The 26001-nt window shown below is 36.9% G+C and overlaps 1 long non-coding RNA gene across 1 annotated transcript in view; it reads right to left on the bottom strand.

Moving 5' to 3' along the window:
- LOC141572868 (uncharacterized) overlaps positions 1-26001 on the bottom strand; it is a 698703-nt gene that overhangs the window by 656470 nt on the left and 16232 nt on the right. The window contains exon 2 of the long non-coding RNA XR_012498339.1: positions 6087-6215. This is a non-coding gene — a long non-coding RNA (uncharacterized LOC141572868). The remainder of the gene's footprint in view (positions 1-6086; positions 6216-26001) is intronic.

Here is a 26001-nt window from a genome sequence, read left to right as displayed (position 1 = left end):
TAGAGGTCTTTAGATATTCTTATAGAGTATCAATTTTGTATTCAATTATACTGTTTCACATTCATCATGAGTATTAAAATTGTTTCTTAAAAGCATAATTTCAAACTAGCCATTTTTACAAATGGAAGGAAATACTTTTAATGAATTTTCAACTGTGAGTATCTTAAGTCCTTTGAGAGTTTTAAACATGAAGTCAATTTATTTCTGCTGTATTCCTGTTCAGACTGATGTTGCCAGAGGCTTATTAAAAAAAAATACTTTCAAATATAAAAAAATTTAGAGCTCAATTATCAAAATTGCTAAAATTTCAGATTTGAAATAAGTGCTAAAAGCTTAAACAATCTAGGGAGTAGTGTTTTAATAAAAAAATTTTTTTTTAAGATTTTATTGGGGAAGGGGCACAGGACTTTATTGGGGAACAGGATGTACTTCCAGGACATTACTCCAAGTCAAGTTGTTCTCCTTTCAACCTTAGTTGTGGAGGGTGCCATTCAGCTTCAAGTTGTTGTCCTTTCAGTCTTAGTTGTGGAGGGCACAGCTCACCTCCAGATCCAGTTGCCGTTGCTAGTTGCAAGGGGTGCAGCACACCATTCCTTGCGGGAGTCGAACCAGCAACCTTGTGGTTGAGAGCCCGTGCTCCAACCAACAACTGAGCCATTCGGGAGGCAGCTCAGCTCAAGGTGCCGTGTTCAATCTTAGTTGCAGGGCTCGAGAAATTGAACTGGCAACCTTGTGGTTGAGAGCCCACTGGCCCATGTGGGAATCGAACCGGTAGCGTTCGGAGTTAGGAGCATGGAGCTCTAACCGCCTGAGCCACCGGGCCGGCCAGAATTTTTAAACCTTAAATATTTAGTACTCTATGAAATAGCAATATCATTCTGACAGACTTTATAATTTCTGACTCCTGAATTAACTTTGTCCTTCCCCCCTCCCCCCCATAATGTAACTGCTGTGGAGACAACTATAAATTTTAGGAAATCAGCTTCATCAAAGCTGAATAATCTTTTCTTATGGCAGAATAGTATTCCATTGTGTATTTATACCACATCGTCTTCATCCAATCCTCTATGGAAGGACGCTTTGGTTGTTTCCATGTCTTGGCCACTGTAAATAAAGCTGTAATGAACATTGGAGCACATATGTTTTTACGGACAAATGTTTTCATATTTTTTTGGGTGGATACCCAGGAGAGGGATTGCTGAGTCATATGGTAATTCTATGTTTAATTTTTTGAGGAATCTCCACATTGCCTTCCATAGCGGCTGCACCAATCATGGATGGATCTTGAGATTATTATGCTGAGTGAAATAAGTCAGACAGAAAAAGTCAAGAACCATATGATTTCACTGACATGTGGGATATAAAACTGAAAACAACAAAAGAACAGGACAAACAACTGAAAGAACAAAAACTCATAGACATAGACAATAGTTTAGGGGTTACCAGAGGGTAAGGGGGGAGAGGGGCTCTAGAAGGGGATAAACGGGGTCTAATATATGGTGATGAAAAGAGAACTGACTCTGGGTGGTGAACACACAATGTGATATATAGATGATATATTACGGAATCGTACACCTGAAACCTATGTAACTTTACTACCCATTGTCACCCCAATAAACTTTAATGAAAAAAAACAAAACTGAATAATTCTCCTTTTCTGTCTTCTTAATAATTTACTTCTTGTTGTCTGGTACATTTACAAATGAGGAACTCAGTAAAAAGTAATCCTATGTGATAGTCCTAAGGACTAAAACTATTCTTTCAGAGACTGAACAACGCTGATAGAAATTTGCCATTCAGCTTACGTTGTATTTTCCTACCTGGAAATAAAGAAGTCGGCATAATCCTATAGCATAAAAACTGAAAAAACTTGATTTCTTTACTATTATAATCTTCTAATAATCCTACAAATGCTAGAGATTAGTCAACATAATTTTAATTATCTTAAAGATTTACATACGCATGAATGTCTTTATTTTTTAAGAGCAATACAGACCTAAAATAGTCAAAACTTCCACAGAATTCTTCTCTGAAATCCACTCAAGTCTAATAGTTCTCTAAAGGCACATTAGATCAGACCAAACAGCTTTTCCTAGAGTCATAAATGAAACTAGAAAACAGGATTCCCGACAGTAAAAACATAATGAGCAAACTAGCTTTATTTGTGCCAAAATTAATTGGAAAAGTTGTTTGGATTGATTCTTAGCTTGATTTAAGCTACATTTAAACAAATAACCCAAAACTATATCTAGGCAAAAAGACTCAATTTAATAAACTTCAAAAGCCATTTTGAATTTTATTATCTTACTCTCCGATTGTAGATTATGTTATTTTTTTTCTTAAATTGTTGTGTTTGAAAGGAGAAAAGGAAACTAACATTTATTATGTTCCAGCAAAGTGCCTGTGGAAACTGTGAATTATCTCATTTAACCCTCATAACTTCTCTGGAAGGAATACATTATTTTCCGAGATTTCCGATGAAGGCCTTCAGACTTGAAAGTGATGGTGCTATGCTATTTATCAAAGCGCCTAAAAAGACTGACCTGGGAGCAAAAATCTCTCCATAGCATACTTTTAAGCTCTTTATGTGGGAAAAAAAAATAAAATACCTGAACCAACTGAATAATTCGGACTTTAGAAGTCATAGAATTGGCTGACAAGAGTTTGCCGTCTAACAGATGTGTACTGAGAGCTCACAGAGCTTGGCTGGGAACTGGGACGAAAATTAATATAAGGTTTCTGCCTTTGAGGGCCTAATAACTTAAGACACATATAGAGAGATACTTGAAGAGCTAAGCATTTACTTAGATTTCCATAAATATCTGATCCCAGATTTGTTCTCTTTCTAACCCAAATTTCTCCCAAGTGTCTTCTAACCATAGATAAGTAGAAAAAATCTCAACCGAACTTCTGGTCTTTGGTGACATCTTCTAGATCTCTTGCAGACCAATAGAAACCGGCCTCTCTCTGAGCACTGCATTCTTTAATGTTTGTGGGGGCTCTTGGACCTCTTGTCCATCACAGGAAGGTAAGATCCAGTTATGCGAAACCCAGGCTTTCCAGACTAACTGCAAGAAAACATATGCTTCTACTGGTACTGTACACAACTTAGAGATTATAGGCAATGGGGCTCTCTGGTATCATTTGAGGACTACAAAATAGGTTCCTTTTCAATTCACAGAAGAGCTCCTTTATTTGCTTTCAACAGTGAGAGCAACTGCAATCACAGTCGTTCTTTCACTAGATCTAGAACAGAGATGACAACTCCATAGAAGGTGTGTGCCAACTTTTTCTCCCTGTACCACAGTCGGCATCAGTTATCAACCTGCAGGGGAGTGAGGAAGACGCTGCTTGGAGCACTTCTCAAAACAGCACTAGAATCCATCTATTGAAGGAGGCTCGCAGGCACATTTGTAGTCTAGAGACTGTTTCTAGATGCCACCTACTTACCACCCCTGGCTCTTAGAAAAAGGCCTCTTAGAATGCATATACCCAAATGCAAAAGGGAACCACAATAATAGATTCCAAATAAAGGCATTGCTGCCTGTAGGGGAAAGAGGGCACTGCTCCAGCTAACTCCAGTCTGACATACACAATAAGCAGAGATCTGAAATATATTCGCTGACCAGCGCTACTACTTTTCTCATGCAACCAGAACTCCAATAGGATTAAAACTCTAACTCAGGAGTTTGATGTAAGGACTTGTCTGGAGGCAGCTGTGGGGGACAAAGGTCAATGCTAGGACAAATTTCAGAGAAATGGGCATCAGCATAAGGAGTAGCAGACCCCATTTGTGGAAGGCAAAGCAAGAGACCTCACTTGCCACAGAAATTGGTCGCGCACGGTGTTACTGCCTCAGGCTCTAAATAGTCCCCAATCCCATTCCACCCTACTCTCTAGGCAAGACAACCTTTAATTCATCAATATAAGATTTTTAAAAAATAGAAAGTTTTCTCTTTGCTTGGGACTAAAATTTTTACTATAAAGTCAGGAAACTTTGGCAGAACCAACTGCAATTCCCTCTAATAGAAATCTCCATGCAAGCAAACAAAAAAATAGCATACGAAAATCTTCAGTAAATAAAACTCCAAGTATTGCCTTTGTGATCACCTGTCCTAATCTCTCCTCCATATTCTGTGCTCCTTGCTGGGCTTTGAACATAATGGACAGCTTCCTGCCACCGGGCCTTGGCACTGGGTGTCCCTCCGTAAGGCAGCTCTTTCTCCAACTACCCGCGTGGCCCACTGCCTCACCTCCTTCATGCCTTTGCTGAGACAGATCACCTTCTAAAAGAAGCCCTCCACGATAAACTATTAAAACTTATAATCTATTTGTCCTTTGTTTCCCCACCTGATAAACAATCCTCCTTCTCCTGCTCTATTTTTTCATGACATCTATCATGTTATATTAAACTATAATATGTATTTGTTGATTATTGTGCAGACAGAAGGTCTGACGTTGTTCCTCAAAAGGTCTGCTTGGGAGACTGGCCCTGGGATTTTGGAATGTTCCCTATTTTACTAACCGACAAGGCAGGTTTATATGTCTGCAGCACTGAGCTCTGCCTGCCTAGGCTATCTGTCATAACAATAAGCAATATGACACCTGCTTTCCTTCTGGGAGTCTGGAATTTTGGTAATATGTGGTTGGTTGGTTGGTTGGTTGGTTGCATAGGTGGAGGGAATGTCTACGTGACTGGCCCCTAATAACAATTCTGACTCTGAGTCGCAAGTGGGCTTCCCCGGGTAGAAACGATGCTATTGCTGCATTTCATTGCTAGAGGAAGAACATGTTCTGTATGATTTGCCCACCTCCCACCACAAAACCCCGGGGAGAGAGAACTTTGGAAGGCTGTGCCCGGACTCCTCCAGATTCTGCCTGATGTCTGTGCCCTGATGTGTATCCACAGCAGTGAGGACAACCACCTCTGAGCCCTGTGAGTGTTTCCAGCAAGTCACCAGCATGTGAATGATCATGTGATGTTCAAAAATTATATTCACTGCTGATTGTGCTTCCTCCCCCATTAGAACGTGAGCTCCCCAACAGCAGGAATTTCTAAATGCCTTCAGTGCATTGGTATATTAATTAATACCATATATTAATACACAATCTCTTTAGCTCATTAAAATAGCCCAAGTGCCTAAAACAATGCCTGTCACGTGGACATTCAATAAATATTTGTTGACTGAATAAAGAATACAGCAAATATTCTCTTATGAAACAGATTTATTTTTAAGAAATTATTAAAATATCAATTCATATTCTCTCTCTAAGGTCATTAAGAGGACATTGTGTCTATAAAGAGAGACGACTCCGCTTGTTATAAGGGGAAACTGCTTTTAAATGAAAAACAAGAGCTGAATTACAAACATTACGGTGACAGCAAACAGCAGATTGCATACTGCAGAAATACCACACACATGAATGAGACCACCTACAGAAATCCTCCTCAAACTCAGAAAAAAAGGATGAAGAGAGGAATATAGTGCGTAAAAAGTAATTTAAATTTCAACAATCCAAATCATAAACACCCGAGGAAGAGAAATCAAGTTACCCACACTACCCGTAGAAGACTTGCAACAAGTAATTGTCTAATGAATTGAATTAAATAGGAAAAAGTCATATTGGTATCAACATATCCTCAAATATAAAAACAATTGATATATTTTAAGAGAAAAGATAGTGACACAAGAATTAAGTAGACAGATGAGATATCATATGTGAGGGCAACAAAGACATTCCCAGATATTCCTTAATATAGAAAGCATAACAATTATGAACTCTTCCTAGAACATTTACTGAAGCAAACAATCTTGCCAAGAAACTAACTAAATAACAAATTCAAGCAGCAGAATAACCAGCATCGTATGAAATTATGAAATAATTAAAGAGTTCCTATTAAATTAAGAATAACTACAACTTTATTTAATATGGTTTTGGTCAGGCTTTCCTCTAACCTTTGTGGCTTGTGGGACAGGAGAACAAAATTAGGTCCATGTACCATATGACTAAATAACTAAAGTTAAAAATCAAGAGGAAAAGCCACTAGTTAAAATATGCTCTACCCCATAACTTCACAAACGTACCTCTCCCAGTGAGTGAGGTCACCGTCTTCGGATGCTGCCCAATGTAGCGTTACGGTCCATGTTCTGCGATGATTCACTGATGCATCTGTAGTCTACGACCTGTTTCTTGGTTCCACCTATTCACCAGCCCTAATGACAAAAAAAAAAAAAAAGAAATTAAAAACTATGTATAAACCAATGAGTTTTTGATAACTTAAAAGTCATCAAAATATCAAAGACAAATGGATTTAATTATCAGTGTACAATAATCTTTAATTATGTCACAATTTATAAACTTCATATACATTCATCTTCTTGGTTCATTTCAATGAGATCACCAATTACATTGTTATGGTCAAGATTTTCAAATAATTTGTATTTTATTGACAGTAACACCAAGTTAGACAATCTTCCTTGAGTCTCTGTAGATCTGGGATAATTTTTTTGACAATTTCAATTTGGAGAAATTTCATTTTGCTATCATAGCAACAACTGGAAGTGTTAATAAAAATATTAAAGCAAAGTTTCAATTCATAAATGCTTATGAATTCTCGATATTATGTTCAAACATTATAATGGGTCACATATTATAAATTATCGTTACAGAAAATATTACAAATATTAATTTTCACCATGTCAGTTTATAGTACATTGCAATTTTAACCATCTTTAAAGTAACATCAGAACCATACAGTAATATAAAGAATTGTATTAGTTTTCACATATTATACCTAGACCTACATATACACAAAATTTAGAGTAACGTGAATTGTTTAATATTGCAAAACACTCCTAAGGTGCCAAGTGTAACTAACCATGGCAAACATTGCATTAATTGATAAGCACTTCCATAACTGTGAATTAGAACATGAAGAAAAGCAAGAAAACAAAGGATAAGGGTGGAGGAGGTGGTAGATGAGGGTAAATGGGATCAATATATAGTGATGGAAGGAGAACTGACTCTGGGTGGTGAACACACAATGTGAGATATAGATGATGCACAGAATTATGCACTTGAAACCTATGTAACTTTACTAACCATTATCACCTAAAAAAAAATTTAATTGAGAAAAAAAAAAGAAAGAAAACAAAATCCTATTATAGCCAGGCTATGTGACAGGAAGGGTTTTTCTAGCAATTAACGTGTCTTGTATACCCAAGCACTAAAATCTTCCAAAGCCTCCTTGCATTCCCAGTGTCCATTACCAATGTCGGCAGTGGCACACTCCATGAACCTTCACAGAGGCACAAACCCCAAAGCTTTTCATTGGCTCTTGTTTCAAGGATATTGGGCAAAAGTTGGGGAGAAGCATTTCTCTGGAGTCTGAACAGTATTAGTCAAAAAAGTCGATGTTTAAGATTACAGGTTGTACTATATCAGCGTCGGGTACAGAATCTCAAGTAGCAGTGACACTAATAAGCTCCTCAATAAATTTATTTCTGTGTATTCTTGAAACGTGGAGCCCTATAAAGTGGAATTTCAAGTGGAGAGCCACCTGGATGGTGCTAACCTACCTAGACTTAAAAGAATATATGAGTTATCAATTTGGAGAAGAAAGTGAAACTCTCATTGTCTACACATAATCATTTGTTTAGAAAATATAATTTTATTGGTGGAAAAGCTATGAGAATTAATTATTTAAATAACCTTTCCAGTTATGAAAACATGTTTTAGAAAGCTCTACATAACTACCATTGATTACCAAAAACCAGGGAAAAAATACGGTAAAGCAGTAAAGACAACAAACCTCATTAAACACATGTGAATAAAATGAAGGTGACCAAAAGTATTAAAAAAACATCAAATGGTATGAAAGGGGATTTGAACAAATGGCGAGATAAACTATGATTTTTTTTCTTTTTTCTTTTTTTATTAGTTTCAGGTGCACAAAGCAATTTAATCATTAGATATTTATCATTTATATCCCTCCCCCCATCCACTACTCCTCTGACATCGCACACAGCCATTACATTTCCACTGTCTCTATTCCTAACGCTATACTCCACTTCTTGTAAATATATGTATATGTATATATATATATATATATATATATATATATATATATATACATATATATATATACATATATACATATATATATATATATATATATATATATATATATATATATGTATAAGATTATAGCTGACATTCATTATTGTTCAACTTCAGCTTCAGGTGTACAATGCAGTGATCAGGCATCTACATCATCCCTGAGGTGGTCTCCTTAATGAGACAAGTGTACATCGGATACCTTACAAAATCTTTACAACATTATTGATTACATTCCCCAAATTGACTTTCGTTTCCCCGTGGCCGTCTTGTGGTTATTGACTGTGCTTTCTAATCCCCTCACCTTTCGCCTTATCCCCATCCCCCCTCCCATCTAGTAACCCTCAGTTTTTCCTCTATGTCTCTGAGACTGTTTCTGATTAGTTCATTCATTTATTTTCTTTAGATTCCACATATAAGTGAGATCATATGGTATTTGTCTTTCTCTGTCTGACTTACTTCACTTTACATAATTAAACCATGTTCTTAAATAATGTATTGAATCATTCTATTTTCAATTTGGTTAAGCTAGAGTGATGTTCCCAGATTCTTCCTCTCTTTATGGTTCCACGTTAGAATTGGCCAAAAGATGTTAGAAAAGGATTTGGGAGGTGGAAGTGAAGCAAGCAGCTCTTGCTCTTTGAAGCTGATAATAGTCATTTGCAGTGACAGGCATACAGGTTTCAGTGAATTCCAGCGTGTTCTCCCTCTTTTGCTCCATGTCCAGCTCTTTTTCCTGACTGCTGATCTTGCTAACTAACATTGGTCCCAGCCCATTATCAGATTCCATCAAATTCTCCCCTCCCTGGATATGTATATTGCTCCTCCTATCAAAAGGAGAAATTTGTTTCTTCTCCCCCTCTAGACTTGTGGCTTTTCTTGACTAACAGACTGTAGTGGAAGTGATATTGTGCAACCCTGAGTGCAGGCTTTAATAACCTGTGGCTTCAACCTCTGCAGTATTAGAAGCATGCTGCCATGCTAGAAGGAAGTCCCAGATGTCGAGCTGGAGAGAAATGCAATACAGAGAAGACCTGAGGCATCCTGGCAACAGTGAGCACAAAGGCTCCCAACACCTGAGAGAGGCCTTTTTGGACCTTCTGGTCCAGCTGCAGCAGAACTCCCAGTTGAATGTGATGAGATATACAACCACAGCCTACACTACATGAAGCAGAAGTGCTGCCCAACTGGGCACAGTTAGGTCACAGAATTGTGAGAAATAATATTGTTCTTGTTTTAAGCCACTAAGTGTTGTGGTGGTGTGTGTCACAGAAATAGGGAACTGAAATGGAAGAAACTTACATTGTAAAGACAACAATTGTATTATCTCCCTGCACGTCCTCTGGGTCTTGATAAAAGCATTCTAAAGGTCATTTATAAGACTACTCAGTGATAATAGCCAATCGTTTTTTTGAAAACTAAAATAATGAGAGGATGCTCACCCTACCAAACATTGAAACATTTTTAAACTTCAGTAATCAGATAAAGAATAATAGCTATCATTTACTGAATGCTTACAGTGTCTTAGGCATTGTACAAAGTACTGCCATGACAAATAAATAATGCTATTATTCTTCATGCTTACAGATGAAAATCTGAAAGCAATATTCAAAGCTTTTATATTAATAATTATAGGGCATCGATGCTAAACCAGAATAGAAAATGTACTCAATAAAACTACAAACATGTTAGCTAGGCCAGTCAGACTGTCAGAGTTTGTTGAGATGAATTACATATGTAAGAACATTGAGCCTATCCATGCATTGTACCAAAGGAACAATCATCAGAACTGAAGAGGCTTCGGCCTTCTAAAATGTCCCTTGCCGGATCTAGGACAGCCATGGCTCTAACCCCAAGGGGAAAGCCGAGGAGAAAAGAATGGATATTCCATGATTTCAGCCATTCTGCCATCTTGCTCTGTACAACAGGGCGTAGCAGGGAAATAATCACCCGGTAAGGGTGAAGTATGGTCTCTACTTAGCACATAAACTTCACTTTGGATGGAAAACCCACCCCTTGAGGGCAAAGATCAGATCTCCTTCATTCATAAATTAAAGCTGAGAAAAAAACCTTTAAGATCAAAGAGCAATGCATTCATTGCACAGATGAAAGAACTGAAGCCCAGTGGGTAATGTGATTTGCTCAGGGTCATATGTGGGCGCCAGAGTTCCTCCTCAGACCCCTACCGCCACTCTATTCCAGAGCGATGATTTTCTCTCTATTCTTTCCTTACGAAGCCCACTTTTGAAGTACCCTCTCCAGCCCCAACCACTTTACTACTATGAACCGACGGCAACTTAAAGAACGAAGAGAGCCAAGGCACTGTCTGTCTTGTTCACCTTGTGCCTTAGCACTGGCACAATCCCTCTCCCTACAATACACCTTAGGAGCAGGGATCAAGGGAAGGAGGTGAAACGCAGATTAGCCGACGGTTACCTTCACCTCTCCTCAGCAAAGGCAAGCTATTTATAAAAGTAAATTGTTGAACGTGTGTATCACCTGTTAACACACAAGTAGTGATTTCGATGTTAATAAACTGTAAGACAAAATAATCTTACTCTCTGAAAAGGAGGATTTGTTTTCCCAGCATAATTGTGTTTTCGCTTTCATAATTAATACAGTCATTAAATAGGAAGAATTGCTTCCTTTCATTTATCACCAAGAGGACAAGATGTTTACTTGTAATGAATGATTAGAAGGCTCTGAGGTGGGCAGCCTGCACTTGGCCGGAAGCGCCATTTCATCTGCAGGAACGCCAATCTCAGTTCATGGAGCCACATTAAAACCATATGTTTCTTAATTTAAAGACACCTGTTCTCAAAAGGCAATGCCAGAAAAAAAGTAAAATTCAAAAGCGATCAGAATGTGTTACTAATGAAAGGGTGCTTCAGGATAATGGGTTTTCATAACACCCTAAACAAACAAAATTCTCCCTGAAGCTTTGAGACTGGTTGAAATACCTACCCTGTCATAATGTTTTCTTTATTAAATGATTGTTAAATTGAAAAATATTAATTGTATGCTGCTTGTGTTTATGGAATTTTTTCTATCCTCAGCAGCCCAGTGTCATTACAGTACAAAGTCTTGAATATTCTCTAGCTCGCCTCAGCATTCTTGGCAGAGAGAATCTACCAGTGCTTCTCCTCAGCGGAACTTGCACAACTTGGCTGAGAAAATTCTTTGTTATTTAGGACGGTTCCATCAACTCCGCCCCCTAGATATCTACAGTGTCCCCAGTCATAGAGACAAGGAAAAATGTCCTCATTTTTCTCGACTTAGAGAAAGTGCCAGGCTACACCTGGGTTCCCCCTCCCGGCGTATAGCAGCCCAGGTGTGCTCTCAATGCAGTGAGTTGGGGCCTTATGGAGGCTTGCCTCATTTGTTTCCCATATCTCAAGGATTACTACCCTTCATTGTCTCATGTCTTGAAAGTCATCGTTTCATATATTTTGTCCACTTTTTTGTTTGTTTCAGACAAGGCAAATGTCACCAATCAGGTATTTTTTAAGCTTAATGTGGATATGGATATAATTCTGATTTTGTTTTTACCAAAATACAGGCTTTGATGGGGATAAGAAAGAAAGGAGACCTGAGGCTCAGGGAGTGTCTGAGTGGGAACGGGCACTGGGGCGGGGGTGGAAACAACAGGAAGGCAGCGGACACTCTACCTCCCAATTTTTTCTAGGGATGGCCTGGGGAAAAAAGTTCAAGAAATTCTAGACTACAGAGTTATGTCCTGGCTTATATTTATGATTCAGCATTTACAATAAAAAAAAAAGCAATTCCTTACTCTCTAAGACTATTTGGCCTACGCTTACACAAATAAAAAACCTAACATAGAGCCACCTTCTTTATGACTGGTGTTCTGTAAATTGTCCTTATACACGGTGACGGGCAGCTCTCTGAAAGGCATCCATACTCCAGCACGGAGATAAGGCCATCAGCGCCCACAAAAGGCTGAATCAATAGGCAGCCCTGTGTTCTGCATCTTGACTCCCACCATCTCCTCCCACCACCTTCCTCACTCTCCTTCAGGTCACAGAGCATGTAATCATTATGTGACTGAGCAAAACCAATCATTGAAAGATGACTGTCATTCTAACCTACACAGCCTTTTACAGTCCATCCTCTTGAAGAATGAAGTAGGTATGTGGTTGAATTTGAGCAAACCCAGCAATGTCAAATATACATTCTTCCAGTGAAGCGAGCAGAGGGGATACTTAATGAGGTTCTAATTACTTGAGTGCAATTTCCCAATAATAAGAAAGCAGTATTATGTGTACGTCCAGTTAGGTTTTCTTTATAAAGGTATGAGGACCCTGGCCTGAATTTATTGCCAGGCTAGATGGAAAACCTTTGGTAAAATAAGTCACGTATTCATTCCAATGAGGAGATGTGACTCTTCCTGAGGGCCTGTCCAGGGTTAAAAGGAACCAGTCCTTATCTCTTTATTTGAATAAAATCTAGATCTCTGTCATATGAATGTTAATCCATGCAAATCTAACAGATGTTATCTGAATGAATGGAAACTGTCAGCATGACTCCGTTTAAACAGCATGTTGCTTGGCCTTTTATGCCGGCAGAGCAGAGCTAAAATGTGGCAGGTGTGGATATGCCAGATGACACTCTGAGTCAGACTGTGCTCAGAGGGATGAGTGTGACGATGCAAGCCATTAAGAGGAAGGAAAAAATACCAAATAATAAATATGTTCTCCATAAAGCCAAGCCTCAGTCATCGACTTAGAAGGGGAAAACTAACATCATGCTTAAGGACTATGTTGATACAGAGTCCACTAGGAGACAGCCTATTATAACAAGCTCTAATCTGCCCTTCACCCAGGAGAACAGCAGCACTTACTGTACCATTTCCATACGAGGTGGCTTTCTGAGTGCCCTTCTATGTAAAGGGTAAAGGCTACTGCCATGCTGTTATATACTTCAGCTCATGGCCACAAATAAAATGTACATGCTCCCTTAACTCTTCCTCACATTTTCAGCCATATTCAACATAAGTCTCTGATACTCTTTAACCACAGTTTTCAGCTCAGAAATTCCTAAGATAATGATAATCAAGGCATGAAGTACAAAAAGAATCTCCTTGATGACTGTAAATTTAGTTTGCTGCTAAAGGTATGGTGTTTGGCACACATAAGCCCTTAGCTCTAGTGGGCCCTCCAGGTAGTGCATACTATCCAAATCCCTGCTGGGTTCGCCCAGGCTAGATTTGCCTTAATTTCTCACTTAGTGCTCTAGTCTGCTATTAGGCTGTCTTGTGTAGTAAGGACTGTGAACCTGGTTAACTATTTGAAAGCACTCATTTATAAAGAGATGGAACCCTGTCCCCTCTAACGCTCAGCTGCAGTCTGGTTTGGAATAATGTGATGATCTGAAGACTTTGTTACTATGCATCCAAGGCTTTGCATGTCAGCACTGCCTAAACCCTCCTATTGCTATCTACCTCCTCCAGACTGGACCAAAGTTTACTCTGGGATCAGATTGCTAACTACTCCAACTTGAAGGTAAGCCATATAGAAAGGCCCTTATCTCTCGGTCCACAGAACTCTGGATGACTCATGGATGAGTTTCAGACAATCCATTAACCCTCAACATTAATTTTATGTGTAGTTTGGGGCCTATGCAAATGAATTTTCATCAAACTTCCAAAGGATCCATAGCCCAAACAAAGTTTAAGATCCAATATCCAGAAGAAATACCCCTTTTTCTTGCCCAGGTTTCTCCTAGTCTTAGTTTCCTCTCCCGACTGTTGAGCACCACTGAGATCCCAAAAAGTACAACAAATGATCTGGACTAAATTATAACAGCTTCAGAGCAGGTTTTACACATCAACTACATCATTCCAAAACATCCCTTTACTCTAATTTCTTCTTCACATTTCCCACTTGGGGTTAAGAAAAATCAACAACTGCTATTACTTAATGATGCAATATTACGACAGTTTCTTAATGGATGTTTAATTGATTATCATCCAATTAAAACATTTGCTTGCAAATTGCACAGGATGCCAGGGGAAGATATCAGTTTCCAAGAATGTTCTCTGCCACAGGTTATGTTTCTTTTCCTGTGCTTTGCTGTTCCTGCTGTTTTGATTAAGCTATCATAGTTTAAAGGGGGAAAATATCCAAACTTAATTGCAGTTGACATTGAAGAATTTAAACACATGCTAACTGTTTTTTTTATTTTTATTTGAACAACCATTTTCACACTGAGTTTGTGATTTCAGAAACGAAAGCTTTCCTATCAAGTCACAATTCATAACTTGTCTCAGTTCTTACTGATTTTTTTCCTTCCATTATTTTATGATGGTGAAATGAACAAACATAACTACTATCTTAACCATTTTTCAGTTCTTGCTGATTTCTATAAAATATCATTCACTGGTACAACAAAATGCATACTATTTTTGATTACACATAATAAACTAGTGCTGATTTATTTTTATCAGACATTTTTCTTAAATTTATGTCTTGCTTTCTCCCACTTCTCCCTGGAAATGAAGTTAAGATATCTCACTGCTTGGTAGATTCTGCAGAGAAATTACCAAGAAAAAAGAAAACTCTTCTTAGACTCTTCTATGTTCTCTCTTTTTTTTTCTTTTAGCCAGATAGTCACACTATCTACACAAACTACCAATAAAAGCCAGCAGCAAAAAGAAAACAGATTACACTGTCAGTAACAATAAGAATAAAATTAAGGTCTGAAATTCCTTAGAGTAATACTTCTCTGTTTCATTGTACATATATAAAAAAAATACGGGCAATATATTAAGAAAAAAAAGGTATGTATTTGAAATCCTAATAACAAATAGTCATTTAATTTACTAACATGTGAATACATTAAATTTAAAACTACAACTTTCAACAAACGAATTTCTTTACAGTTAAGCTATTTTTGCTGCAGAAAACAAATCACAAAGGTTAGGGGTATGTTAGTGTGTCAGAATTTGTTTTACCCTGTTTTGTTGTTATTGATTTTTCAAAAGAACAATAACTATCTACATGAACATATAAAATCCTTGTAAGGACCTGCATTCAGCATTTCAGCATGGACACTCAGTACAGAGCAAAACAGGGGCTTTTATGTGAAAGAAGGTAGACGATGAGAGAATGCAGTTTATGGGGTTAGCTTTAGAAGTCAAGTTTTGAAAAAAATTAAAAACAAAAGAAACCAAACAAAACACTTCTAGGGCATCCGAGCATCCTTTTCCCCCTTTTCACAAAAGACCTCACCCTACATAAGCCCTGGGAAGAAGTAAGTACACATCTCCTCACACTCCATTTCGAGATGTGGAATTGTAGTTAAGGTCACAAATGTCTTCAAGATTGGGAAGTCAACATAAATAACTGAATCTGTTGTGTATTTAGGAGTGGTGGGGACAGTGGTAAACTGAAGACTGCACACCTGAAAGCCTTCAAATTTAAAGAAAAAAAAAAAAGAAACGTATGAACAGTCAACTCAGCTGTGGTTTACAGCTCACTCCCTACCACTCTCAGATCCAAGCTTCTGAGGCAGGTCTCATGGCCTGGGGAGGGGCTCCAGCAGAATATCACTTGACAGGGATCCTGGGAACTGGAGTCAGGGGTTCCTGGGAGGGATGATAAATAAGACCACCAGCCTGGCCAGTGCCCTGTCACCTCCTTCCTGTCTCCTGAAAGCCTCAAGAATTGGCCAAGCTATCTCTGCTTTTAGTACCACATCTTTGCTTCTGTCTAGGGCTTTTCATTGGCCAACTGAGAAACACAGTAATCTCTCAGCATTTACCCTATTCTCTGGGCCTTAAAGCAAGCATGGAACAATTTTCGTGGTTTTCCCCCCCACAGCTTTACTATTTATAGTTAAAGATAAAATGTGACTTAAAGATAAAAATGTGACTTTCACAATGCATACATATATCAAATCAACACAATGTACACTTTAAATATCTTACAGTTTTGTCAACTATACCTAAATGAAGCTGAAAAAAATATATAAATGAATAAAAATGAGACTTCAAAGATTGCTTACTACATACCTAGTTTTATTTATTTTTCTCATTCTTCTGCTTCAACTCCAGTAAAAAAGATGAAGATGACATAGGTGAAAAGGGCAGGGTTACGTAATAAAATTTGCCTTGTGTTCAGAAGAATCTTGACGCATTTCATAAGACCATAGAGGGCATAGTCTCTTGGTAGGGAGCAGAATAGAGATAGGGGTAGATTTTGGCAGATGATGGGAAATAGTCTAACAATCTGAGGCTGGCCCTGGGGCTGAGAGAAGTCAAGGGCAGAAAAGGGAACAACAGCAACTGCCTCAGTGGCTTATAGGCTTACTCTCCCCTGACCTCTCTTCAACCTTTCCCCTCATGTTTCCATAGAACCTACATTAAAAGATAGAAAATGAGCAATGGATGAGATGATTTTGAGAGAGCAAAGAGAAAAACACAGGGTGAGAAGATCCTAAGCTGAAATAGACAAGAGGGAACAGGCAGCCTGAGCCCAGGGGGCTATACCTGTAAGGCCCAGCATCTGTTTGGGCCAAAGTCCAGGGCTGCTGACATCAGCCAAGCAAATCTTTCATGATCTTTCACCAGTATTCATGGGGGTTACTCTGTAAACATCAGAGTAATGGTGTGAACTAAGCATTGCCAAAGAAACATCCATAGTTAGCCACTATTTCAGCAATGGTTTCATCCTACTTTCTGACTTTATAGCATAGTTCCAATTGTCACATAATTCTAGACAAACAACTGAGAACAACATTTGAAATACTCACTTGGTTTCAAACACAAGGGTGTGTGTGTGTGTGTGTGTGTGTGTGTGTGTGTGTGTGTGTGTTCTGGCTGGTTTATGTTACTGAAGTCAAGTAGAAAACTTTTCTGTATTCCTTTAAAAAGAAAAAGAAATAAAACAACCAAATAATGAAATTAAATGAAAGGCAAAAACTCTGTTAACCAATGAACAAATGAATCAAAAAAAAATAAAGAGAGGGCAGAAGTTGTTCTGTAGTATTCATTTTTGTAAAATATATTGACTAGAACCTGTGACCTTCACTATTTCAACAGAGAAAAAGGAAGTCAACATCTCAGATGGACAATTTTGCTTGGAAGCCTGTCTGAGGAAATTTTAACTTGGCTGGTACAAATGTTTTTTGCCAATTAAAATTGTGCAATAGTCTCACAGATTAAAATATTCTTGGCAACTATATCTCCTTGAAAACAAATAAAACTGAGAGTGGGTTTTTTAAGTGCTTAATTTAAGAATGTCTTAAGTAGGTCTAACCACTAAATATTCATTTTTTAAATATAATAAAACATAATAAACATTCTAAAGTACTATTTTGGAGCATTAAGAATGAAGACCCAGAAATTTTTCCATTATCAAAACAAAACAAACTAGTTCCTAATCTTTTGCTATGTGATAATTTTATAAGCCTGAGAAATTATAAAAGTTGTTAAAACCATTTCCTGTTGATCTCCTACAAGCTGCGCTTTTGATCTGCTACAAGTCCAAGGCACTGGAAACACAATCAAGAAGTTTCACTATGATTTAGGTAACAACATTTCATCATAAAGTGGCTATGTAAATAAAGCAAAGGACAAAGGATATGAAAAATAGATCATTCACATAAGAGGAAATCCAAATGGACAACAGACACATGAAAAAGGTAGCATAACTCATTATTAAAAGCATGAGACTCTAGACTCAGACTATCTAGATTCAAGTCTAGACTATCACTTCCTAGCTGTGTGACCTTGATCTCTCTATGCCTTTTCACCTACAAAGTAAAGATGGTCAGATATTCTATTAATACCTCACAGGGATACTTTCAGGAGTGAAGCAAAGAATCCATTTTAAAAAATTAGCAAATAATTGCCGAGGTATATGCACTCAGTAAGTCTTCGCTATTATTACTATTATCAAAAAACAGATTCAACCTCATTAGTAATCAGAAAACCACAAATTCAAATTTTATTTTACCATATTGGAGTGGAAAATTTTTATAAAGGGTTTGATAGTACCCAGTATTGGCAGGAGAGTAAAAAAAGTGGTACACATTCATACAATTAGTGGGAATACATATTGGTTCTGCCCCTCTGGATGGCAATTCAGGGTGAAGGAGGTTGTAGGAGAGGAGAGGTAAAATATGCATATGCAGTGTTCCCAAACTCATCTTAGTAGAAAATATTTTTTATCATCATCATCATCATTTGTTATACTCTGCTCCTTGCAAGGCATTTACCAGAAGTTGTTCATTTAGGTGTTGTATTTGACAAAACAAGATCACAAGAAACTGAATACACAGTCGCCCCTATCTGTGTGCAAGCTCTTTTCTAACCTAACTACAAATAACACTTTCCTTTCGGTTAGTCTCTGTAGATCATTATATTGAATCTATATTTAATAAAACAACCATGTGGTATCTATTGGCTCTTTATTGTAAATAGTCTTTGATATATAATACTTAATCTACATTTTTTTTCTTCCTCTCTCCCTCTTCTTTTTCCATTGGTAAATGGTCCCAAGATTTCGTTCTTCTAATCCGAATCAGACTAACTTCATACATTATGGTGGGGAAATTCCGTTGGCTACAACATTAAAAAACAAAAACAAAATAATAAACTGTTAAGGAGTAGCCATGGTGTAATGGAAGGAAAACTAGCCCAGTCCAGAAGCCTGAGTTGTAGCATTTTGAGACCTCAGGCAAGTCTCTTAACCTGGCTGAGGCTCAATGTTCTCATCTATAAAGTATAAGGATACTATGGTTCGCTGAAATCATAAAATGAGAAAAATATATCACCCCAAAATTGTTGTTTTATTTTTGAAACAACTTTGTCCTCTCAGTGTCTATGGCAGTAGAGCTATGACCTTGTACAGGCCTCTCCTGAGCTCAGTCAGGGAAGTCTAAGGAGAGCAAGACCTTCACTTGGATCAGTGCTGAAACGAGATCCTCCAGGATTCAATATCATCATCATTGTGGGAGAGGGTTAGGAGCAAAGAGAGGGCTGAGATGGGGAGAGTGAATGATTTTTAAAGTAGACCAAAGTTCTTTCCCTCCATTTGATCTTGACAGAGAGAAACAAAGAGATTATAAGTCAAGACAGAGGAATTAGTTCTGTCTTCATTGCCCCTAAAAGAATAAAATCAAGAGAGACCTAAGAAGAATAATGAGGGGAAAGAAGCCTGGGAGTGCAAGATGGAAGGAATTGCATGCCTAAATTTGCTCTAGACCTTAATCTAGCCTTAAAATAATCCCTCAGATCTGGGATATGGGAAAACAGGAGTGAAGCATGAGCAGGTGCAGTGGTTGAGAATTTCCTGTGTCTTACTCATGATGTTCTAAGCACAGTCCCAAGTAACTCTAAGGGCAGTTGAAATTTTGAGATTGAGGATTTGGCTCTAATTTGCTCAATAAGAAGGCCCAAGCTTTAAAGTCACACAAGATCTGGAATTGGCCTCCTTACTTCTTCCTTCCAAAACACACTACTACTACTACTACTACCACATTTCCACATACGCATATACTTCCTGTGATACTCTTCAACTCCTTGATCTTAAAGTAGGTTAGGACTCTGGAGGAAATTCCCAGAGGCCTGGTCTTTCATTACCTGAGGCCTCCCGATGTAGGATAACTTATTCTAGCAGAGCTTTGGGCTTTAGGAGCAGAGCTTTGGGTATTATTCTTCCCCTCATGATCAGTATCACCTCTCTGGTCACTCTGCATGCAATTAGAGTCCCCAAAACGATACTCCCTCTAGAGTTATTGCTTCTTTCGGGGCAGTAAATGTGTCTACAAAGACTGCTAAGTTTCTAAAGGCTTATTTCTCAAAGCAGGAAGTCCTACAAGCAACTCAAAGTGAGTGATCCAGAATCTCTGCGTTCTGCAGGACTTATTCTGGGTAACCCTGGGGAACAGTAACAGAAGTACAGGGCGTGCACATTTAGATCATTAAAAGTGATAAATGTCCATCATTACTTGCTGTCATGGGTTGATGCAATTTGAGGAAGTGTCCCAAAATTATAAATGGGGTTATTTAAAAATTAGTTAGCTAACACCATTTTGACTTTTTTATGTCTTAAGATCCAGATATTGGTGATACCCAGTTTGATGTCAACAGGGCAGAATTAATGAAAAAGCAAAAGTCTTCTTTGACCCCCTCCAAACATCGTGTACTCTATGCTCCGTCTCTTTGACCACTCAGTACTCAAATCCCTCTTAATGCCTACTGGTGGGCTGGATACTTCCATGCACTGTCCTCCTCTGACTAGCCCATCCCAAATAGGGCCTCATTACCTAGGTCTTTACCTCACACTAACTTCTAATCAATGTTAATTGTCATATATTCTACTCTTACTAGACTCTTTTTTTTATTAGCTTAAAAATTGTTTATTACTAAGAAAAAGTCTGTTAAGCAGTATTACTCATTGGTTCTAGTTATATTAATAAACTTTAATATATTACAAACAAGTTCATAAGATACAGTATTTTTCCACAAGACCCTTTGCCAGAGTTAGTAACAAAAGAATCCTCAGCAGCACCCCCACTTCAAATTGGGTTGTATCATCATGTATCGAGACACAATGCCATGTTAAGGGCACACAGTAAGGCCACCATGAAACGATGCCTTGAACTCACTCTTGTCGTCAGTCCAAGCAGGTGGGACGCTTTGTAGATAGAATGAAGGGTCACAGTGATATGACATCACATCCTGCATTTTATGTTCTCTGTTGATAAACCTTTTGTTTCAGGATACCTCTGACTATAGTTAGCAAAGGGAACCAGAATACTACCTCAGAGAAAGAGAACTAATCTGGATGCCCAGACCTGGCTCTTATGGTAATTTTAAGGGATGATCATAAAGGAGGTATCTATCACTAGCTCATGTGGGAAGAAAAGTGCAAAAATTTTCAGGAGAGAAGCCCTTTTTAGGAATAAAGAGTGCATTCGACCAGGAATGCTTTCCTTATTGTATCTCTTGAGAATCTAAGCACAGCAATAGTAACTAGAAAGTATGTGGGTTTAATGGAAGCAAATAAGGTTTTTGAGGGAATTATCTAGTATTTTATTTTATTTTATTTTTACTAACAATAAATTGCATTGTTCTGTAATTGTTCCCTGGTCTCGTATTATTATTATTATTATTATTTTTTTTTTTTTTTTTTTGCTTCCACAGAAATACCTAAGCAAGAAATCAGTCTCTCCTTTTACATCCCAGTTCACAAATTGAATTTCTTCTTGTTTTCAGCTTTTAGTAAGCTAAAAAAAACCATTCTCTTTCTCTTCTTGAAACCAGAATTCTGGGGTCCCTATCTGACCACTAGAAATTAGATCACTAGAAATCCAGAGCTTTCAGTAGCAAATAATCTTCACAAAGTAAGTTTATATCTGTCAAGATATTCAGTCCTTTTCAGTGGAGTTCTTCTAGTTTGTACTGTTTTCCCTTTGGACACTACAGGCACAGTGATCTTAACTTGTGGTATCTCAGGGCCTTAGAAAAATGAGATCATAAAAGATTTATGAAATGAAAGACATCAAATGAAAAAGACACAATTCAATAATAATAGTTGGAGACTTCAGTACTCAACTTTCGATAATGGATAAAACTATGCAGAAGATTGCCAGAACACTAGAAAAACAATATAAATCAAGTAGACTTAACAGAAATATATATAATAAACTCCAACCAACAACAACAAAGTGTACATTCTTCTTAAGTGCGTATGGAAGAGTCTCCAGGACAGATCATATGCTAACACATAGAACAAATCTCAAAATATGTAAAAGAGTTGAAATAATACAAAATGTGTTCTCCAATCAAGATGGAATGAAAGCAGAAATCAGTAACAGAAAAAAAGTTGTGAAAACTACAAATATGTGGAAACTAAATAACACACTGCTAAATAACCAGTGGATCAATGAAGAAATCAAAAGAGAAAACAGAAGATATTTTAAAATGAATGAAAATGAAGACACAACATACCAAAACTTAGGGGATGATAAATCAACCAAGAAATAAGGAGAGAAACTCAAATCACTAGAATCAGAAATGAAAGAGAGGACATTAAAGAAATAAAAAGCATAATAAAGTAACACTATAATTAACTATATACCAATAAATTAAATATCTTAGAAGAAACAGACAAATTCTTAGAAAGATACAAACTACTGGTGATTCAAGAAGAAATAGAAAATCTGAATAGCTCTATAATGACTGAAAAGAATAAATCATTAACCAAAAAAATATCCATAAAGGAAAGCCAAGACCCAGATGACTTTGTTGATGAATTATACAAAACATTTAAGGAATTAATATCAATTCTTCACAAACTCTTCCAAAAATTGGAAGAAGAGGGAACACTTCCTAATTCATTACCTTGTATTACTGCTAACAAAACCAAACAAAGACATTACAAGAAAGAAAACCCTACAGACTAATATGAATGCAAACAAAACAAAATACTAAAATGAATCCAGTAACATATAAAACAGTTATACACCATGAATGACCAAGTGGGATTTACTCCAGGAACGCCAGGTTGGTTTAACATCTGAAAGTAAATTGATGTAATAATACATCATGTCAACTGGAATGAAAAACAAAAATTACATATGTATTTCATTAAATAAATAAAAATAAATAAATAAACGGGACATAGTCCAAAACCTTTCATGACAAAGACACCTGGCTAACAAGGAATACAAGAGAATTTCCTCAATTTGATAAAGGATATTTATGAAGAAAGTGGAACTAATATCATGCACAATGACAAATACTAGATGCCTTTCCCCTAAGATCAGGAAACGCATAAAAATGATCTCTTATACCACTTCTATTCAACATTATACTGGAGGTTCAAGCCAGGGCAATTAGGCTAAATAAATAAATAAATAAAACACAAACAGATTGGAGAGAAGAAGTAAAACTTTCTATTCTCAGATGGCATGGTACTGTATATAGAATATCCAAAGGAATCCACTAAAAATCTGTAAGAACTAAAAAAATGAATTCAACAAGGTTGTACGTACAAGGTCACTATACAAAAAATCAATTGTATTTCTATACACTAGTAATGAACAACCTGAAAGTAAAAATAAGAAAATAATTCCATTCACCAAAGCATCAAAAATAATACAATACTTAGGAAATAAATTTAACAAAATAAGTGCAAAACGTATACTTTGAAGTCTGAAAAACATTGCTGAAAGAAATTACAGATGATCTAAACAAATGGGCAAAAATCCATGATCATGGATTGGAAGATTTAATACTCTTAAATTGGCAATACTACCCAAATCTATCTACAGATTCAACACAGTGACAATGAGATCTCAACTGGCTTCCAGAAAATTGACAGACGGATTCTAAAATTCATATGGAATTACATGGGACCAAGAACAGACAAAACAATCTTAAAAGAAAAAGAACTACATAGGAGGCCTTACACCTCCTGATTCCAAAACTTAATACAAGGCAATGGTAATAAAGACTGTGTGGAACAGGCAAAAGGACAGACATAGAGATGAACAGGAATAGAACTGAGAGTCAACAAATAAAATCATGTTTCTATGGCCAACTGATTTTCAATAAAGGTGCCAACTCCATTTAATGGAAATTCTATCAACAGATGGTGCTCGAATTACTGAATAGCCATATGCAAAAGATTGAAGCTGGAACCTTTCCCTACACCACACACAAAAATTAACTCAAAAATGTATCAAAGACACAATTGTAAGAGCTAAAACTATGAAACTCTTAGAAGAAACCAAAGGGTAAGTCCTATGACCTTGGATTTGGCAAAAGATTCTTGGATAGGACATCAAAAGCACAAGCAACAAAAGGAAAAATAGATGAATTTAACTTCACCAAAATCAGAAATGTTTGTGCTTCAAAGGATACCACTGAGAGAGTGAAAAAAAAAAAGAACTTTTACAACTCAACAATAAGACAAAATAACCTAATTTTTAAAATGAGCAAACATTTTGAGTAGACATTTCTCCAAAGAAGATATAAAAATGGCCAATAAATGTATTAAAAGATGTTCAACACCATTAGTCATCAGAAAACTGTTATTAAAATCACAATGAGATACCACTTACTTCTAGGAGGTTCGACTCAAAAGCCAGATAATAACGAATGATAAGGATGTGGAGAAATCAGAACCTTCATACACTGCTGGTGAGAATGTAAAATGGTGTCCGTTATAGCAGTTTTTCAACATTTAAACATATGATCCAGCAATTCTGCTCCTTGTACATACACAAAAGAATTGAAAACAAGTATTCAAATAGTTGTACATAAATGTTTAAGCAACACTGTTCACAACAGGCAAAAGGTGGAAATGACCCACACGTCCATCAACTGGTGAACAGATAAGCAAAATGTGATATATCCATATAATGGCTGTGTTATTCAACCATAACACATAAATGAACTACTGATACCTGGTACAACATGAATGGACCTTAGACACATTATGCTAAATGAAAGAAGCCAGTCACAAAAGACTACATGTTACATTATGCCATTCATATGAAATACCCAGAATTGGAAATTCTAGAGAGGTAAAAAGTAGATTAGTGATTGCCTAGGGCTGGAGAGGAAGTGAAGGGAAATGAGTAGAGAGGGTAACCGCTAAAGTGCATGGCGTTTCTTTTTGAGATGATAAAAAAATGTTTTAAAACCGATCGCTGTGATGGTATCATATATTTGTGAATGTACTAAAACCCACTGAATATATTTTAATGGGTGAATTGTATGGTAGGTGAGTATCTCAATAAAGCTGCTTTTTAAAAAAGCACTACTCTAGTTTGAACAACAAAAGTTATTGGCTCCAAACACAAAAGAAAATAATTTAATGTCTATAAAAGAAATGTTATGTTTATTTCAATGACCATTAAATTTAACATTAACAATTTAATTATCCTGGACAGAAATTTGTAGATTAGATTCTCTCATTTCAAAATAATTCTCTAGGAAGCACAATGATTCTTTAAAAATCAGAGCTGAAATAATTTCAAAAACAAAACTATAAAAAGCATTTACATTCTGTGCACAGAAATTACATTTAATGTGACATGTGCATACATTTAAGTGTGTTTGATATACCGTAAGGCAGGGTTTCCCAAAATAAGTGTCGGAGGCTAACTTTTAAAATGTCACTGCTTTTACCATGCCTGTCCCTACAGGCACATGCCCAGACATTGTGTTTGTCAGTAAAACAGCCTCACTAATTTTAATTCCATTCCTTTTGACTCAACACATTTTGGTTTCCAGGGACTCTTAGCTCCAGCTTTCTCCTCTGGGTTTTGATCATTAATTCTTTTGTCATCTTTCACACATAGAGACTTGTACTTTCAGGTAAGGAATACAGAAAATGTGAACAGATAATCCACTAAGAAATGAGCTCATTTTCATGCAAATATCTTTATTAAGAGAAAATGTCTGTGTGCAAGAAAGAAGAGTTAAAGTGCCAATCTATGAATGCCTAAAGTGAAATTGGCATAGAATATAAAATTATTCCTCCTTGAGCTAAAATTGTAGCTAGTTAATTGTTTTTAATTTGGCCAATTATTAAAATAGAAACTTGGAAATAGAAAATGTTGTGGGTTTGAATCCCTTGTCCTTCACTTACTGGTTGTGTGATCTCGAACAACATGCCCAAGGTCAGTAATCTTATTGTATAAAAGAAGATAATAAATTATAAGATACATCGTAACATTATAAGGGGGAAAAAAGAGGTATGCCTAGCAACAGTAGGCACTCAAAAAAATTTCTCTACGTTAATATTCTGAAATCTAAATATTCTGAAAGGGATATCTGTAATGGCTCCATTGAACCATTCAAGAAATGTTTCTCGATCCCTAGTAACTAAGATTTGTTCTCCATTC

This window comes from Rhinolophus sinicus, linkage group LG01 (assembly GCF_036562045.2).
Source record: "Rhinolophus sinicus isolate RSC01 linkage group LG01, ASM3656204v1, whole genome shotgun sequence".
NCBI lineage: Eukaryota > Metazoa > Chordata > Mammalia > Chiroptera > Rhinolophidae > Rhinolophus > Rhinolophus sinicus.
This window is presented reverse-complemented; position numbering and strand designations above follow the sequence as displayed.